The 18672-nt window shown below is 40.3% G+C and overlaps 1 protein-coding gene across 6 annotated transcripts in view; it reads right to left on the bottom strand.

The window, feature by feature from the left end:
* Positions 1–10078: 10078 nt before the first annotated feature.
* Positions 10079–18672, bottom strand: part of LOC144579214 (uncharacterized) — a 54655-nt gene continuing 46061 nt past the window's right edge. For 5 of the 6 annotated variants that reach the window (XR_013526292.1, XR_013526290.1, XR_013526293.1 and 2 more), the window contains 4 exons: positions 17498–17575; positions 12544–12651; positions 11795–11917; positions 10079–11508 (listed from right to left, as the gene is read on the bottom strand). The gene's annotated coding sequence lies outside the window, so the exon portion shown is untranslated. The remainder of the gene's footprint in view (positions 11509–11794; positions 11918–12543; positions 12652–17497; positions 17576–18672) is intronic. The other variant, XR_013526289.1, reaches the window with a different exon arrangement.

Here is an 18672-nt window from a genome sequence, read left to right as displayed (position 1 = left end):
AAACAGATTTTGTGTTAGAAGCAGGCATGAAAAAAATCATAAATCTTGCATATATCTGTATGCCTAGGTGACAAGGTGCATCATCAATGAGCAGTAATGTTTTTGAAAAATCTTTTTTATGATATGTAGGTCTCAACAAATAGGATTAAAATATTCAACAAACAATGCTATAAACAGATGCTGTCATCCAGGTTTTAGTGTCATTACCTTTATTATCTGAGCTAGATCTTCCAGATAACTTTATAGCTTCATCAACACTTGCTGCCTTATCTTGAACTTTTATGTTATGCAGATGGCTTTTTTCCTGAAACCTCATAAATCAACCTCTACTAGCTTCAGACTTTTCTTAGGCAGTTTCCTCAACTCTCTCAGCCTTCATAGAATGTTGCTGACTTTCTCAAAGTCAGCAATAAGAATGTGCTTTTTAAATAATTTGTGCTGTGTTCACTGGAGTAACACTTTTAACATTCTTCAAGAACTTTTTCTTTTTATTCACAATTTGTCTTTTTGGCACAAGGGGCCTCAATTTTAGCCCATCTTAGCTTTGGACATGCCTTTCTCACTAAGCTTAATCATTTCTATTTCTTAATTTAACTCAAAAGGCATGCAATTCTTCCTTTCATGAAAAGGTTATTAATTGGCCTAATTTCAATATTATTGTGTCTCTGGGAATAGGGAGGCCTGAGAAAAGGGAGATAGCTGGGGAAGTGGCCAGTGAGTAGTCAGAACAAACACATTTATTAATTATAATTTTATATGTTTCATTGAAGCCCAAAATAATGATAAAAGTAACATCAAAGATCACTGATCACATATCACAACAGATATAATAATAACAAAGTTGTAAATATTGCAAAATTACCAAAATGTAACCCAAAGATTTGAAGTGAGCACACCATATTGGAAAACAGCACTGATAGACTTGTTCAATGTAGAGTTGCCACAAACTATCAAAACAAAAAAAAAAAACACAGTATCAGGCACAATAGAATGAATTATGCTTATATTCATGTAAACCCAGTTCAAGTTACATGTGATTGTTGATGGTCTACAGATGGCTCCAGTATTTGATATTCATGAGATCTTTACATAGCTATGGTCTGAGGATGTCGCATCTTTGCTCTATATGCAAATGGAAGCCATGATGGAAATGGCAATTTAAGAAAAATTTTCAGATCTAGAGTGCTGAATGCATAGTGGAATGACCTAGAGACTTGGAATCCAGCAACAGTTGTTACGTGGCCCTCCTTGAATACATGATCAACCAATAAATAGTTAAAATATCCAGGTCTACTTAGTTACCTCCTTGAAGACTACATCAACATATATAGTCAAATTCTGAAGTTCTGAGTCTAAGGAGTTTAACAAATTAATTTTGTGAAGGCCCAGTTCAGACCACAATGCCATCCATATCAATAATACCATTAAATGTGATTTGATAAAACAATCCAATTAAAAAAACACATGTTGTCCCATTAAAACAACCACCACAGTAGCAAAATCTAGATCCAATTATGTGGTATCTATAGGAGTTCTGGCTTAAATGTATAGAGTTACTGAATGTTTTCTTCCAAGTGTTTGATAGTTTTATCTCTTAAATATAAATCTATATTCCATTTGAATCAATCTCTATATACAGTGTAAGAAATAGAACCAGATGCATTCCTTAGCATATAGCTATCTAGTTGTTCCAACACTAGCTGCTGAAGAGTATTCTTCTGTCTTGAATTTCTGTAATACACTTGGCAACAAACAACTAACTACAAGGGTAAAACTTTATTTCTAGAGTCTGCATTCTATGCCACTGATAATGTATGTTTTTCAATATGACAACTCTACATAATCTTTTATTACTTTAGCTTTGTAATAAGTTCTAACATCTGAAACTGTAACCATAAGAACTTGTGTTCTTTATCCAGAATGTCTGTCTATTCTTGACCAATATTGTTTTGGCTGTTCTGACATTTTGTATGAATATTAGGATCAACCTGACAGTTTCTGCAAGAGGCAGCTGGAACTTTGATGGGGACTGACGCAATCTCTTATCCACGAACACTATTTATTCTAGGTCTTCTCTTTCATTCAATAATGCTTTATAATTTCTAGTGCACAAGATTTGCACTTCTCTTTAAAAATCTTCTTAAACTGTTATTCATTTTGATATTATTGTAATGAAAATGTTTTCTTGATATCCTTTTAAATTGTTCATTCCTACCACATGGTTTTTCCTAGAGAATATTTCTTGTGTACTCAAGAAGAATGTGTATTTTGCTGACATCAGGTGAAGCATTCATTCTACAGAAGTTAGTATGGTCTAGCGAATTTAGAATATTTTTTAAATGTTCTACTTTCTTGCTGATCTTCTAAGTTTTCTGTTCATTACTAAAAGTGCTGCATTGAAGGCTCCAACTACTACTGTTCAATCATCTGTTTCTCCCTTCACTTCTTCCAGATTTCGCTTCATGCATTTTGGGACACTGTTTTTATTTGTATGGGTGTCTACAACTACGACATCTTTCTGAAAGACTAATCACTTTGTCTTTACAAAATGTTCCTCCTTTCCTCTAGTAGCATTTTTTTCTTTAATGTCGAGCATGTCTGTCATTAGAACAGTTACTTCAGTGTTCTTGTGGTTGCTGTTTGTGTGACATATCATTTCCCAATTTTTTACTTTCAAACTACTGTATCTATTTCATGAAAGGGCCATATATGCAAAGCAACTGGCAAATGAAGGAGTAGTTGAGAAGTGAAAGCGCGAGGCAAACAAATCTAGTTTGTCAATAAAGGGTAATTTAATAGAGAACTTACACACAGAAATGTGGTCTTGATGGCAGCAAGACAGGCAGATCTCTGAACCATAACTTCCCAGGCTCAGTGCTCATATACCACAGGGAAAGGGGGTGCAAGCTTTCTAGGGACAATTAAAGGCAACCTTCCAGAACAAGGAAAAATGCTGTATGTGTCACAGCCTGTAATTCGTAGGAAAAATATTGTATGTGTCTTAGCCTGTAATTTGTATGATAGTATCAAGGTTGCTTTGATCTAAAGGCAAGATTTAGAGTGTATATTCTTATACCAAAGACAGTAAATAAACCAGGGGCAGTGGCTCACACCTGCAATCCCAGCTTTTTAAGAGGCCAAGGCAAGCAGATTGTTTTAGACAGGAGTTTGAGACAAGCTTGGGCAATATGGTGAAGCCCTGTCTCTACTAAATACAAAAATTAGCCAGATGTGGTGACCTGAGGTGCACCTGTCATCCCAGCTACTGTGGAGGCTGAGGCAGGAGGATCACCTGAATCCAGGGAGGCAGAGACTGCAGTGGTCTGTGATCATGCCACTGCACTACATCCTGGGTGATGGGAGTGAGACCCTGTCTCAAAAAAAAAAAGAAAAAAAAGACAGTAAATAAAAAATCACGAGGTATTCCTGGGACTGAGTTCAACCAGAAGTGAATATAGCAGATTAGCATCCAAGATGGAGTCACTTTTGTCTCCACACTCCATGGCTCTAATCAGGATCTTATAATTTCACACATCCACTTGTTCCACAGTCATCCCTGAGCTGGGGACCCGGTGTAGGATGGGGGGCACAGCAGTCATTTTGATGGGTGGATAACATATTGCATCAATTTATTTTCTGCATGTAAGCAGAGGCTACAGCAGTAATATGAACAACTGGTGATTATACCTATGCTAAGTATAAGAAACCCAATTAATAATGCCTTTTTCCATCATGCTCCTCAGGAGCTGAAAAAAATATAAAGGAGAGTCTTTGGGAGAAAGCATAGCGTCAGAAAGAAAAGGCAGTTATTCATTTATGCATGTCCTATAGGACTGAAGTTATATCGCTATAATTATTAAGAATATATATACAACATTCAGTCTTCATAATAGCACAAATCCCCCCCTTCTGCAGCCATTAAGACAGCTATTGCTGGAAAAGCAAATTTACATGCCTTCCATTTTATACTGCTAGGTAGAGAAAACATTCCCAGTCAGACATAATACCCATTTCATAAAACATTTAAGTAAAGCGGACACAACTGGAGCTTCTTTTCTCCATCCCCAGATCATTTTACATTTTTCTGTGGAAAACGATTTGGGTTCAGGGACTTGGGCTCTTTAATGTTGGGGGCTATGAGAGGCTCCCTTTGGTCCACTCAGCCTTCAATCGTGTTGTATGAAGATCTTTGTTTTAATCCCACTAATTTCCATTTTGTTCGTTCCTTTTTTTTTTTTTTTTTTTTTTTTTTTTTTGAGACGGAGTTTCGCTCTTGTTACCCAGGCTGGAGTGCAATGGCGCGATCCCGGCTCACGGCAACCTCCGCCTCCTGGGTTCAGGCAATTCTCCTGCCTCAGCCTCCCGAGTAGCTGGGATTACAGGCACGTGCCACCATGCCCAGCTAATTTTTTTGTATTTTTAGTAGAGACGGGGTTTCACCATGGTGGCCAGGATGGTCTTGATCTCTTGACTTCGTGATCCACCCGCCTCGGCCTCCCAAAGTGCTGGGGTTACAGGCTTGAGCCACCGTGCCCGGCCCTCGTTCCATTTTTTAATAAGCATCTAAAGATTTTCAACCTGCTGCATAAGTCTCATGTCTCTCCCATTTCTTTTTCTGCTCAGTTTCATCTCTATCGATGTTTTCTTCACTCACCTTGTTTCTTAATATTTGTTTAAAAATTTCTACCTTTCTGAGATGAGTCCATTCACTCTCCCTCCTGCCTTTTCCCATTCTCTTGTTAATAAACTTAATGTTTTTATTAACATCTGTGAGACCATGAGAGGAAGCTCAGACAGCAAATTTGGTAAGGCTTTTTGAACTGACATTAGCTCTGCAGGAGCAAAGTCACATGTAGAAGGGGTCACCTTAACCACAGCATTTACCCTGACCTAAGTAATGGGACATACTCAGTGGCGAATATCCCTGTCATCACAGGCCCATGCAGCTTTCATAGGAAGCATATAAGCTGCTTCATCTGAGGTGCTTTACTTGGCATTTATAAGGAGAGCTGGACAGTTCCTTTCCTCAGGATAAACAGAGCTTACAATGGCTTTCATCCAGTCCACCTGGCTGGCAGTTCCCTCCGGAAAGTCCTCTTGTGTGTCTGGATCATTTACCCCAACTTATAATTGTTCAATAGTGAGTTGTGCATCCTGCATCAACCCAAACATACTATTTCACTCTGCAGCATTTGAAACCAAAGATATTGCTACTAAATTGGTTATTCTCGGAATCCATTTATTTAAGTTTTCTCAAAAAGCTGATAATGGCAATCTGCAACATGAAACAATTCTTTCACACTATGTCCTCTTGATTCAATAGTTTCAATAGAAGGTTATTCCTTCTCCCATACTGACTACCTCTTTGGTAACCACTGGTCTGAGGTACTTTCTTTTGTCTTGGAATAGTCTTCCCTTTCGTGGGTACTTTGAGTTTAGTGGCACGGCTCAGACAGGCCCACATCAAAACTTGCTCCAGCCTTAAGTTCCAACCTAGCACTCTTTTTTACATTCATCTTAACTATTACATGTTACAATAACCAAATAATTGAATATTTTACTTCCTTATTAGTTTCATTTTCTTATGCAATCAGTGAATCAACTCCCTGGAAATTGCAAGGTATTAGAATGTGAGAGTTCTTGCTGTTGTGCCTTCCTTCAAAATGCCATTTCCCTTTCTTTTTCTCTTTTTCTTTATTTATTTATTGTTGAGACTGTGTCTCGCTCTGTTGCCCAGGCTGGAGTGCAGTGGCCTGATCTCAGCTCACTGCAACCTCCGCCTCCCAGGTTCAAGCAATTCTGCCTCTGCCTCCCAAATAGCTGGGACCACAGGTATGTGCCACCACTCCTGGCTAATTTTTGTAGTGTTTTTTTTTTTTTAGTAGAGACGGAATTTCACCATGCTGGCCAGGATGATCTTGATCTCTTGAATTTGTGGTACACCCGCCTTGGCCTCCCACAGTGTTGGGATTACAGGCATGAGCCACCGTGCCCAGCAGCCGTTTTCCCTTTCAATCAACCCTGCTACTTGGGGATTATATAGCATGTGATATCTCCAGTCTATATCTTTTTCATGCATCCAATCTTGGCCATCATATCCAGTAAAATGCAGGCCTCCGTTGTTATCAATGCACGGAGGGTATCCATACATGACACTGAATTTTTCCGAGCCCTTAATGATGGCTGTTTGGTTTGCCGTTTTTCTAGGGAAGGCCTGCAACCATCTCTTGGCAGTATCTACACGTTAGTGCATGCTTTTGTTCCAAGATCCCTGGCAGGGTTCCGATGTAGTCTATCTGCCAGTCTCTTACAAGAGCAGCTGTCCTATGTGTGTGTTTGTATATTCACCTCGTTTCTGTCCAGGTGTTTGTGGGATATGCCAGGGGCAGTTGGTAACTGCCACCACTAAATCTGTGTAGTAGAGGGGCAATCTTGTTCACTTTCCTATTTGCCAGCACACTTCTGCACTGTGATGCCCACTGTGTTTATGTGCCAGTCAGCTAGTTCAGATAATTACAAGGGAGCTGAAGTTCTAATTTTTGCTAGAGTATCAGCTGCCATGTTTCCAGGAAGTGAATCTGACTGTTGTGGAAACATGATACACAGTTAAGCTTGCAATGAGTTCTTGCAGCCTTTCTACATAGCAGCTCCCCATAAGAGTTTCAAAGCACTTATCAGTCCTCTGGGGCCCATTAGGCAAGCCAACTGTAAGACCTTTAAAAACTTCCCAATTATCTGTACATAGAAATATAGGCCATAGCTCATGGGTGGAAACCAACCATGCACCTTAGAGTTCTTACCATTGACTGCTTGGCTGCATTCCTAACTCAAACCAGATAGTATCTGCCCATGGTGGTACAGCTACTGCTATCCATATACAAGGGTTAGTTCTTTTCCATTGGAACACCAAGCATTTTTAGGAATGGAGACTGTGCCTTTGTGCACTATTGGAAGCATCTCTTGTTGGGGATCCACCTTAAGGGCAGCGCTGGTTCCACAGATAGCACTGGCTCTAAGATACTACTGGCTCTAAGAGAGTGTGCAGTTTGTTCCCATGGAACTCATGGAGAAGGCAGTATATTGTTGCAGGGATACATCATGCCCCTTTTGTAAAGTGGAGGCTTGGGCAATAGCTGATACAGGCCTAGGAAACAACTCTTCTACCCCACTGATCCCCTCAGGGCTTGCGTTCGCATATAAAGACATTGGCACCTTGGGAAGGGGAGACCAAAGGCTTGTGCCTGAGCCACTAATATTTTAGCCTTCGCCAATGTGTCTTCTTGTTCTTTATCCCAGCAACAACTAGATCCCTTCTTCACTAGTCAGTAGAGGGCATGAAAACATTGAGCTAAAAGTGGAATGAAAGCCTACTGATATTCCAAAAGGCCTAGGAAACTTTGTTACTGTTTAATTGCTTTAGACATGGAAAAGTGTATTTTGTCAATGACTGTGCCTGGATAAGGCATGTCTTACCCAACCAAGTGACTGCTAGGAACTTCGCAGCCAATCTTGGTCCTTGTATCTTTTGTGAGTTGATGGCCCATCCTCTGGATGGGAGAAGAGTACACAATGCATGGAGGTGCTGCTGTAGCAATAGTGAGTCTTCAGAAGTTGGCAAAATATCATTGTTAGAATGAACCTGTTTAACAGCAGGTGCTGCCATAGCAATACTGAGTCTTCAGAAGTTGGCATAATATCATTGTTAGAATGAACCTGTTTAACAGCAGGTGCTGCCATAGCAATACTGAGTCTTCAGAAGTTGGCATATTATCATTGTTAGAATGAACCTGTTTAACAGCAGGTGGCAGTGAACACAAAGTTAAATCTCTAGCGATCATGTTTTTCATGATCTCTGTTTTCCATGACAAACAGTTGGGCCGTGGTAATAATGCTCGGGCAGCACTTGGAACGTCCACTGTTAGCTATTCCAAGAAAAAGCATATGGGTTCTGTAAGTCAGGGTGCAAAGCGCTACATTTTTATTATTTGCTCCATCACTTAGATTATATTAGGCATAGTAGTGAGGCCTGTCTCTGGGACCATCTTATTTAGTTCCTGGTAGTCTACTCTCATGTTCTTAGTGCCATCAGGTATTCTTACTGGCTGTACAGGACTCTAGAAGAGACTCCGGAATGGCCACATAATATTAACTTTGGTCAGCTCCTGCATGATGCCTGTCTTTTTTTTATCCCACCCAGAAGTGGATATTGATTCACATGAATCATACACAGTGGAGGAGGAAGGTTTACCAGTTTCCATTTTGCTGCTCCTTTTAAAATAGCTTTTACCACCCAAACTCATGGGTTAATTCCCTCACAGACATTTGTAAAGTGCATTTAAAATGGACATTCATACTGAAGACGTTTTCTGGAATAAATGAGATAAAAACACATAATATGTGGGGATTCTCTGCCCAATAAAAGGAGGAAGGGAATCTGTTTCACTCGGATTGCTCGCCCCCGATAAACATCCACAGCTGCTCACTTACCCGGGTGTCTCTCTGAGTTTCCATGACTTACGGTGCATATTTCGCCTATGTCCACTAAAGCTAAGGCTTTCTGCTTCTTTTTTGGACTCTAATACTGTGTGAGATCCACATGGGGCCTCTGTTTGCCTCCTATCACTGGCAGGTGGAGGCAACAGTCTCTAGACTGGAAAGTAGTCGCCCCTGAAATGCGGAGAGACTGGAGTTGTTTTATTTGAAGCTCCTTTTTCTCCCTATTATGGTGGGGCTCTAGGAAGGAGTGCAGCATGTTGATCAGGTGCCAGGTTTTTCTAAAGGCCCACTAATATGGCATTGTGTTTCTGATTGATTTTTTTTTTTGTCTTCTCCAGCTGAGATGGGATCATGCCATATCTGTTTCCTGGTAATCCTAACTAGGCTGTTCATTTCTCCTGTGTTTAGTCTGGCAGACTTGGCTTCTCTTTCTCCACTCCCATCTTTTTTTAGTAACCAGACAGACCTTATCTCTTTCCTTTTTATTTTCTCCAAGATTAGCTATAGCTTTCTAATGTAATATATATCTTGTCCCACAAGAGGGCTTAAGAGGCATATGAAAGAACCATACCAATTCTATGGTTGGTGGAGACAGGACAGCTTGCAACAACTTTTTTCCTATGGTAAACACAACCTTATCTGGTCCTGTGAATGACTGGGCATAGCTGGCCTGAGTGTGCCCAACTCCTTTAAACTGGTCCTGGTTTCCTCCTGCATCCACCTTGCCAGCGTCTGACCTGTAAAGTCCCCTTCATTTGGCCAAGCCTCTGTCATAGCCAGGATAATCTGATCTGTAAGACTATACTTGACCTCAGGAGTTGCGGCACTATGCAAAGCTGTCTTAAAGGGGATTGAGCTCATTTTATCAGCTTCACTTTCTGCTAAGGAAATACCTTCCACACTAGGGTGTCTTACCTGCATCATCCATGTAGCTCAGCTTTCTCTTGGCTAGTGTTTGAAAAGATTTTGCTGAGTTCAACAATTTTGCCAAGGTGTAATTTTGGACATTCAGATGTTCCTGTTTAAAGGCTGTCCATCACTGCCTGCAGGTTAGGCAGGTTAGGCTTTTGTTTTCCACTGCGTGAGGGGTGCTGCTCTCAAAAGGGAAGGATAATTAGCCTCCTCCTCTTGAGGTATGGCTTCATCTCACTCAGTAATTGGTTCCTAAGGACAACAAGTTGTAACGTTCCAGTCCGGTTTAGGAAGAACAGCTTGCATTTTTGGCCAACACAGCTCTATCCCGCCTAACCATACAAAGCAACAAGCTGGGGGTTCCAGGCGAGTATCCTGAGTTTTGAGCTTATCTGCCAGAACACATGCAAACACGGAGGTGGAGTTCCTCATATCCTTTTCTAACTGTAGTTCTTCCACTAGTGTTAGTACCTTCATCTCAGCTGCTAACTACACTTCTGTGGCCATTCCCACAACCCGTAACAGTGAGCCATAAGACTTGCTACTAACAAGCATTCTAGACCCTCTTGCATTTTCAGAGCATCCCTGTACTCACACAATGGTCCACGGGCATCTAACAAGTAGGCAACACCACCCCAGGCATTAGCTGGGGAAATAGCAGACACAGACATGGGGGAAACATGTTTATTTTTATTCTTTAGGACCCCTGCAACTGGGGTAGGTAAAAATACCACAGGTCAGTGATGCAAATTCAGAAGAGAAGAGATGGTCTGGATTGATTTGGAGAGAGATGAGATGGTCCAGTTTAATTCTTTTACTCCATAGTAATTGGTAGACACACTCTAGACATCCACTTTACAGCTACCTCTAGTTTTTGAACTTGCAAACAAAGGAGAACGTCTCCTTACAAGAATCATTCTTCCATTTATCGAATCCTATAAGCCAATGAGAAGATTCAAACTGAGGGGATCAGAACGTGTTGCCCTCTAGGCTGCAGGACTCAGGAAAAGTCAAGAGGAAACGCTCCTCTATTTCCTGAATGAGGAGCTCACCTTTCCTCTATTGCAGTCCCCAGGTCGATCCTGAGACAAATAGGATAGGATGGCAGTAAGTGTGAGGTTGCTGTACCTCTCATCTGAGCTTGAAGTCAGGCTTGCACAACAGGTAATACTGGCACAGCTTGGGGCTCCAGTGTCCCAGGATTTGTAGGAGACCAGGGACCCACTGCTCCAGTGCCAGTGGTGGTTCTAGATGGAGAAGGGCCAGAGCAGGGGCGGACGAGACTCAGAAAGAGAAAGAAACACCTGATTTGTGTTTGACTTGTGTTTCTTGATTCAGAAACCGGTCAAGACATAAGGCAAGGATAAACCTTGCTTTATCTCTGAGTGTCACACATTTCCTCCACATTTTCTCTAAGCTTCTCCTTTCCTGGAATCTTTACCTACCTCTCTGTGTCCTGCCAAACAGTAAGTGTTCTAAATAGGACACAGAGAACCATAAAGCATCATTATTGAAACTGGTTCCTGATTTTTCTTTCCTGAGGCCCCGAAAGTTCATATCCAGCATAGCATTGGATGGCCATTAGTTGTTGATATATTATTTAGTATACCTTGAGTTTCCCAAATAGAAGCAGCACATTCTCCTCCTCTATTACCTTTCTCTATATGGTTTACAAGATGATAACACAATAGATAAGAGGTGCATAACAGATATATAAAGATGCTACCCTAGAAGTAGACAAAATGAATTTACTGTGAATGTCTGAAACACAGAGGATATTCAGTTTTAAGCTTATCTCTAAGGACCTATAGAGAAACTTAATATCCTGTACATTATAGGATTTATAGAGAGGTTGCTTTTATCATAGTATGGTAAAAACTGGTGTTTGCGGTGCCAGACATCACACCTCCTTCTTCTCTCTAAAACCTGATAATACGGAGGTAGAAGATGCAGCAGACTGGCCCAGTGGGAGTCATGGAGGCCAATCCAGACATTGCAATCCTTGGTGCCACCCTCTTTAATCAGCGAAGCCACGAAGGCACCCTCGGCCTCGGTGAGCGCAGACACCAGGTTACTTGAATTCGTATTCTGGCAGTAGAGCTGTTGGAGAGTAAAATGGAGCATTCAGTGAAGGAGGAAAGTGTGGGGGACATAGTGAGCCCTCCCAATGGATGTGATAGTAAAAGGACCGCACAGAAATGTTCCTGATGATGCTTTCACTGACCACCAGCATCTCTGTGCTGAATGATGGATTAAGTATACTGGAAAGTTTTGGGCTGATGATTGGATAGGGAAATGATTAGTCTTATATCAGCCACTGAACACACTGAAGAGAGGCAGCTGCCTCTGCCTTCATGTGCCTCCCTTCCCACACGGCTCTCCTCACCCACATCTGCATCAACCCAGGTCTCAAGGTCTTCATTAAAGTAGTAGCAGTAGGATCCATAGGCATTGTTGCCTTCTGGGCAGCTGACCCGGGACTTGGGCAACTCTGTGTGGCCATCCTATCCTGGGAAAAGAGAGACAATTAAGAAAGACTCTCAGGGCAAGGCAAAAGGCTAAAAGGTGATGTAGGAGCTTCTGAGGATTCTTTATAGGAATAGATGGTTGCTGTACGTCATGAAGTGATTGGTCACTTCCATTCTCCTGCATCTTACTTATAGTCTCTCAATATGTCTTTGCTCCAGACAAAAGCACACAATAAATAGGCTAATGAAATGTGTTCCCATTGTCCCTTTTACTTCTGGGGCTCAGGCTTTTTCTGCCTTGAAGGACTCAGGCTTCTGCCTTTCTCAAGCCTGTCTGGTTTCTCTACTCACAAAGCTCCCCTCAATTCCCCATTCCACTAATGACTGTCTACATACAGGCATCCCCAAACCCCTGATTATTAATAGAGTTGATATGATAAACCAATGCCAATTGCCACAGTCACTGATAAAGGGTCATACCAAGTTTCATTTCTAATTACCTTATGAGGTGAAGATGTTTTTGAATGGGATGAAATCAGCAATAAATATCACTGAACAACACAAAACAACCCCTGATGTTGACTGCTATTTTTAAAGTGAACCCATATGCATGAGGATGGAGGGAAGACTTCAGGGCTGGTGTGAGAGGTGTGAGGGAAAATCTCACCTTGGCTCAGAGACAGGAACATCAGGCAGGAGATCAGCATGAAGAATGTGTTGGTCTGAGCCATGCTGAGCAGCAGTGAGTCTCTTGCTTAAGGAGAAAGTCAGAAATCTTCATAGGAGAATACAAGGAAGAAGGTTTGAGAGAATGAGAGCAGAGCACCTATTACCTTCCTTAGATCCTCCTCTGAATCCTGACAGCAGGAAGGTCCTCTGAGATGTCTACAGTCCCAAATATTTCTCTTGAGAATCTGGCACCTATTCAGACTCAGTAACCCAAAGTAACTTTGGCTCCCACTGAGGCTTCATTACTGCTGACATCTCTTGGGCAGATATGCTGTATCTTCCTCAAGATTTTAGATTCCAGCCTTTGTCCTTCTCCTGTAAAGGTGTTCTCCTTCTGAATGCCCACCTACCTGTGGGCTGAATCTAAGGTAACTTTTCAGGCTAGATAGTGGTAGAGATTTATAACAGGGTCTGAAAGAAGAGCCACAGTGTTTAAGCAAGGGGTGGGGCAAGGAGTGAGGGACAGCGTTCCCACAGAGGGCATTGACAGCAGGAGATTCTTGCATAAAGAGGAGCTCTTCCTGCTATATCCTGGGAAAGGCCACAGATAAGGTCCCTTCCTCCAAACTGGAAAGCTTTCCAAGTTCAAGGCAGATCTTGCCCTTGCTTGGCAGAAACCAGATGTCCTATTTTGTAGGCTTGAAGATCCAGCAAGGAAAGAAAGTGGAGCTAAAACTCAATTCTTCTTTACTTTCTCCTTTCTTCTTATTCTAACACACTGTTTTGTTTTTTGTTTGTTTTGTCTCTGAGCACCCTCCACTTTCAGGTTCTGTCAGTCCATGTATGGTCAGTCCTTCTGTACTGTTCATTTCCTGGCAAGATCACTGCCTGCATCACCCTGATATAACTTCCCTGTACTTCTCAAACCATTCCTGCATTTCAATTTTGACTGTCCCACAAGTAGCTGAAAAGCCCATAGTTTTCCTCCTCTATTGAACGCATTTAAAGACAATCAAGATCACTCTCTATCTTTTGCAAAAGGAGCTCTAGGTTCTTTCTGAGAATCTCCCTTATTGGGTTTGCTGCCTTGCCTTCTGATCCTACCATCCAGTAGAATTTCCTATTGCTTATTTTCAATATTGGCATTTTCTCTATTTAGCTAATTAAAGAACACTACAGGGTCAGACCTAAGAATTCTCCCTCACAGTGTCTCCTTAGCATAGACTAAAATATCCTTAGAATATACCAGAAGATAGGTTAACATCTGCTCATTAAAATTTTAGTGGTACTAAAACTTTAGATCAAAGTCTTTGATCTTTGGAGAAGGTAATTATAACTCACAAGAGGATTCCAGACTAATCCCCATATATGGTCTTTCTCTGTAAACTCAGTTTCTTAGTTTAACTTGGCTGTGTGACAAATTTCCACTTCCATTGGGGTTGACTGAATCCAGTTCCTTGTAGTTGTAGAGTTGTAGCAGTAAGGTCCCCATTTCCTTGCTGGCTATCAGCTTAGGTGCCAGTCTTAGCTAGATTTCTTGGCACAAGAGCCCCTCCATCTTCTAAGCTAGCAAGGGGACCATGCATTTTTTTTAGCCTTTGAATTTCTTGACTTCCCCTTATGCTGCCAGTCAGAGAAAATTCTCTGCTTTCAAATGGCTCATGTGATTAGACTGGGCCTCTCCAGGAATCTCCCAAAACCTCCTTTCTTGTTGAGACAAAGTCAATGAATTAATGACCATCATTGTATCTTCAAGAATCCCTTTTGCCATATAATACAACATAGTTGTGGTTTCTTGATCTCCTTCTATTTACAGGTTCTGCTCACATTCATAGGGCACACATTATACAAGATCAAGATGGGGGCCATAATTCTGCACTGCACAGCACACCATGGCAAATAATTCAATCTCCCCTGAGATGAACCTCCCTCAAACTTGTATGGGGAGAAGAATTACTCTATTTCCCACATGAAAGAACCAAAACACTTGATGCCTAAGACATTTCCTCTGGACTTTCATGTTCATGACCTTTCAGCTAATCTCACTCTCACCCAACTACTCCCCATATGTATAATACTTCAGTCCCTAACAATTTATCTTCACATCTTTTGAGTAAATTCAAATTACTCAATTTATGGCTGCCAATCCTGAAGAACAGTCCCTCTATTCTTGATAGTGGCTGAAGTACCCTTGCTAAAGCCCCATAAAACATTTCACCGTCCTGATCCAGTCAGAATGGCCCTTGAGACTCTTCTTAGGCCAAGAACATTTTCAAATAGTCTTACGCTACTGATGTTTTGCTCGATTTTCCTCCAGTGTTTGGTAGGCTATATCATGTAGGTTTGTGTAAGTACAGTCTTTGGTATTCGTATGAAAACGAATCACCTAAGGATGCATTTTTCAGAACATATCCCCATTGTTAAACAAACTATAACTATATTCTGTGGCACCTTATACTCAAAATGTTCAAAGATTCCAACTGTTTAATGGACAGCCTTTTAAAAGTTGTTATGAAGATGGTTTTAGATATATAAACTCTTTTAAAAAAAGGAAAATCCTAAAATTTATTTTCCCAAGTATTGTTGAGGATAGGCTAATAAAAACATTGACTGTATAATCCCAAATTTTAATAGTACTCTGGTTTATTTTCTTCCACACTTATTTTCTTACAAGATTCCCTAATCTGTGACCCTTGTGAACTTCACGGTATTTGATATTTGGAAGTAGTTTGGAAAGACATTCGTTTAACATTAAGGTTTCCTTTGGGAAGACATTCTTAGAAAGCTGAGCTGTTTCTTAGGGAAGAACAATGGGGACTATCCTTAGTACTATGCAGGACTAGATACAGTGTTAGGGTGAAGTTCATAGCACTTTCAGACGCTATGAAGGAAAAGGAAAGGAGAGCCATTGTCAGACATGGCTAAGCATGGAGCAGGTGGGTGACCAGAAGAACGGGCCAGGATAACATGGCTGGCAGATGTAGGTTAAAATGAGCAAAAACAACAGCAAGAAAAACCCACAAAAAAATCTGCAATTTTTTTCTAGAAGGAAAATGAAATGGAAACAGCAATAGAAATAAAGAGCTGCAGCTCAATTCTTTTCAGTTAATATTCTTTTATTCCAATGTGCTGCAAATGAAAATAATTTAATTTCATGTCAAGAATTATAAAGGCTCTGAGATTTTACCCTACTTGCAAGGTAAGGTAAACTTCCACAGTTTGACTGATACTGGCAAAAGACAAAGGACTTTGTATTACTCATGGTACCATAAGCAGCACAAGCAGAAACTCACCCGCTCTAGGTTCCCTTACTCCAAGTTTCATAGAGGTGACATCGAGGGGCAGACAGATACCTTCACATTAACTGGGTTATGTTACAGGGGAGAAATATCCCCTGCAATTACATTATAAGAGCTTAGGAAATCTGAATCACTTATAATGGGCAAAAGGCAAGCCTACCCTTTGCTTCAGAGGGGAACTACTTTATTATACCTGGGAGTAAATATGTCTGTTTTCACTATGAATGGAAACTTTCAAAACTGTAAGCAAACCTACTCTTTGCTCCGGAGGAAGATGCTGTCTCTATTTTAAAAGATTTTTTACTACACGAACATTCTTGAAACATAGTCTAAAAACAAATGGCAGTAAGTGCCTCTGCTTGCAAGACATGAAGAAACATGAGAGACACATAGATAATTGTCTCTCTTCTCTGAACATTACTTACTCTCTCCATAAAACAAGAGGGCTCTTTACACTTAAGGTAGACTAGGACTTTTAGAAAAAGATGATTTGTATGGATTTAATTGTCTGAAGAAAGATCTGTGGGGAATTGGCAGCAAAGAGATGATAAGCTTTTGAAAATCTTTAAAATGATGAAATTGAAGAAGGAATGCACCAAAAGCATTATACAACTGGAAAACTTTCTCATCCCTATGATAAATTCCAAGTAGCACCTAAGACTTTAATGCACATTCTACAGGCAGCATATCTGACTAACATTTTCTTGAGAGAATACCTTTTTTAAATACCTCAACTCCACACAATGTTTATGTTCCTCGGTGCAACATTTTTTCTGCCAAAGTTTATATAAGAACAGTGTAAATATTTTAATGCAATTATAAGTGGGCTAAATCTCTAGTAACGTTTCAAGCACAATGAATGAAGAAACAGAATCATGTGTACTTTGAAAAGGATACTGAGGGTCAATAAAGGGGTCCCAGTTATTGGTCATACATGTTACTGGTGCAATAAGAGCCTCAGTGGACCATGACATTTCATACAAAAAATTGGTTTTTAGGAAACATATTAATCATCTACCAATCAAGGAGTTAACTTTTAAAGAATTTTTTATCTTAGCATGATATTTTGCCATTTATATATAGATGTTTATATGTTTGTTACAGAGTTGGTTGAGGGTTTGTGGTGAACACCTACTATATTAGATTTCTAAATACAAATAATAAGATACAAGCTTACAGGTATAATTTTTTTTTACTAAAGTCAGGTTTTCAGAGAATAACTGGAGCTGGATTCATTTGGAAGAATGAGTATTACTTTTATCATCCTCCTCTGCCACCATCATATTCTACATTGGCAAGTATTGGTCATTTTCATTAGTTTGGGACAAGGGGTAAAATCAAGAGATAAGATGGGCGGTCCAGAGGAGGAATCCTCAGTCTACTCTTATCTACTGCTTTCTTCTTCTGTGAATCTCTCCTCAAATGTCCACATTATTCCCATGTAACCTCTTGCAGTCTTTCCTAGAAGATCTCTTGTTTCTCCCTCTGCCTCTCAGGAACATGGGAACTGGGCACTTGGGAGCACCCAGAGAATAGCAAACTCCACCTTTACCTGAAGGAAAGTCTGTTTTGACTATGGGAGGATACCTTATGTCCCACCTGCTGCCTGGAAGAGCATCTCCCATGCCAGAAATCTCTCTTGAGCCCACTCACCTGCATCTCTTCTCAGTGTCCTGGGGTTGCTCTGCTCACTTGCTTGGCTCTGATTTCTGCTCCTCCCCACATCAGGTGCTGTTAATAAAAGATCTTTCTCATCTACCCTGGCAAAACCATTCCAGCAGGAAATTGTATAAGAGGATGTAAAAGGAGTTCATTTATTGTCTCCACCTCTTCTTCCCCCATATCTGCCTTTTGTAATTTAACAAATATAAAAAATGTCTACAGTGTCATTTGTAATAGTTCAACCATATTCAGTTCAATAAATGTATCACAATTTATTAAATATATCCTGTGTGTTAGATGCCTACATCTTTAATTTCCATTTTATAATGATTGTTTGCAATGGTGTTTCTTGAGAGATTGAGTGAGAGAGAGAGAGAGAGAGAGAGAGAAAATGTAAGCACTTGTTTCTGGGAAAATGTCTGTCAGGAAAGAACTGATTATAGAGTCCCTAAATTGTTAAGGAATTACTAAGCAGTCATTTGGTTTGTAGACCTAGAATATGGTTGCCAAGTGGTCTTACTGGAGTTCTAGGTAAATTAATTATCATAATGTTGAACAGATCCTTGAGAGAGCAGTAATGTTCACTAGGAACCTGTATTTAGAAAGAAGAGTTTACAAAATATTTAATAAGCAACATTTACAATTTTTTTGCATTCACTTAATTCCTTTTTTTCTCTGAGGAGGGGGCAGGACTTTGATTTTACCTTCATCAGATGACCCATCAGCTTGTCTAAAATATGAAATATCACCAGCCTTAGGCTTAAAAATCATGTTACCTAAACTTTTGGTCTCAATGAGGCTGGTTACTTTCAGAGAGAGTCTTGAAATGACCATGGCTTTTTTTATACTACCATTTAAACAAAAGAAAACTGTAGCAGACCCTGCACAATGTAAATTGTCAAAAAAGTAACTGAAAAGGAACAACCAAAGACATAAGGAAAATTGAAAGAGTGATACTTCTTAGCTGTCAGGTGTCAACAGTAAACTGACAATAAGAAAGTGGTTGATTTCTAATTTAAGGACTGCCAAATTTGGGATGTCTTCACTTTCTGTACATCTTTATAATTGGATTATCTGATGGCAGTAATGTGGTGTTTGGGGAATACTAAGTAACAAAGAAGACTTGTACAGTTTTTATGTTTCTTAATCTTAATGGATTATGATGT

This window comes from Callithrix jacchus, chromosome 14, assembly GCF_049354715.1.
Source record: "Callithrix jacchus isolate 240 chromosome 14, calJac240_pri, whole genome shotgun sequence".
In the NCBI taxonomy this organism is placed as follows: Eukaryota; Metazoa; Chordata; class Mammalia; order Primates; family Cebidae; genus Callithrix; species Callithrix jacchus.
This window is presented reverse-complemented; position numbering and strand designations above follow the sequence as displayed.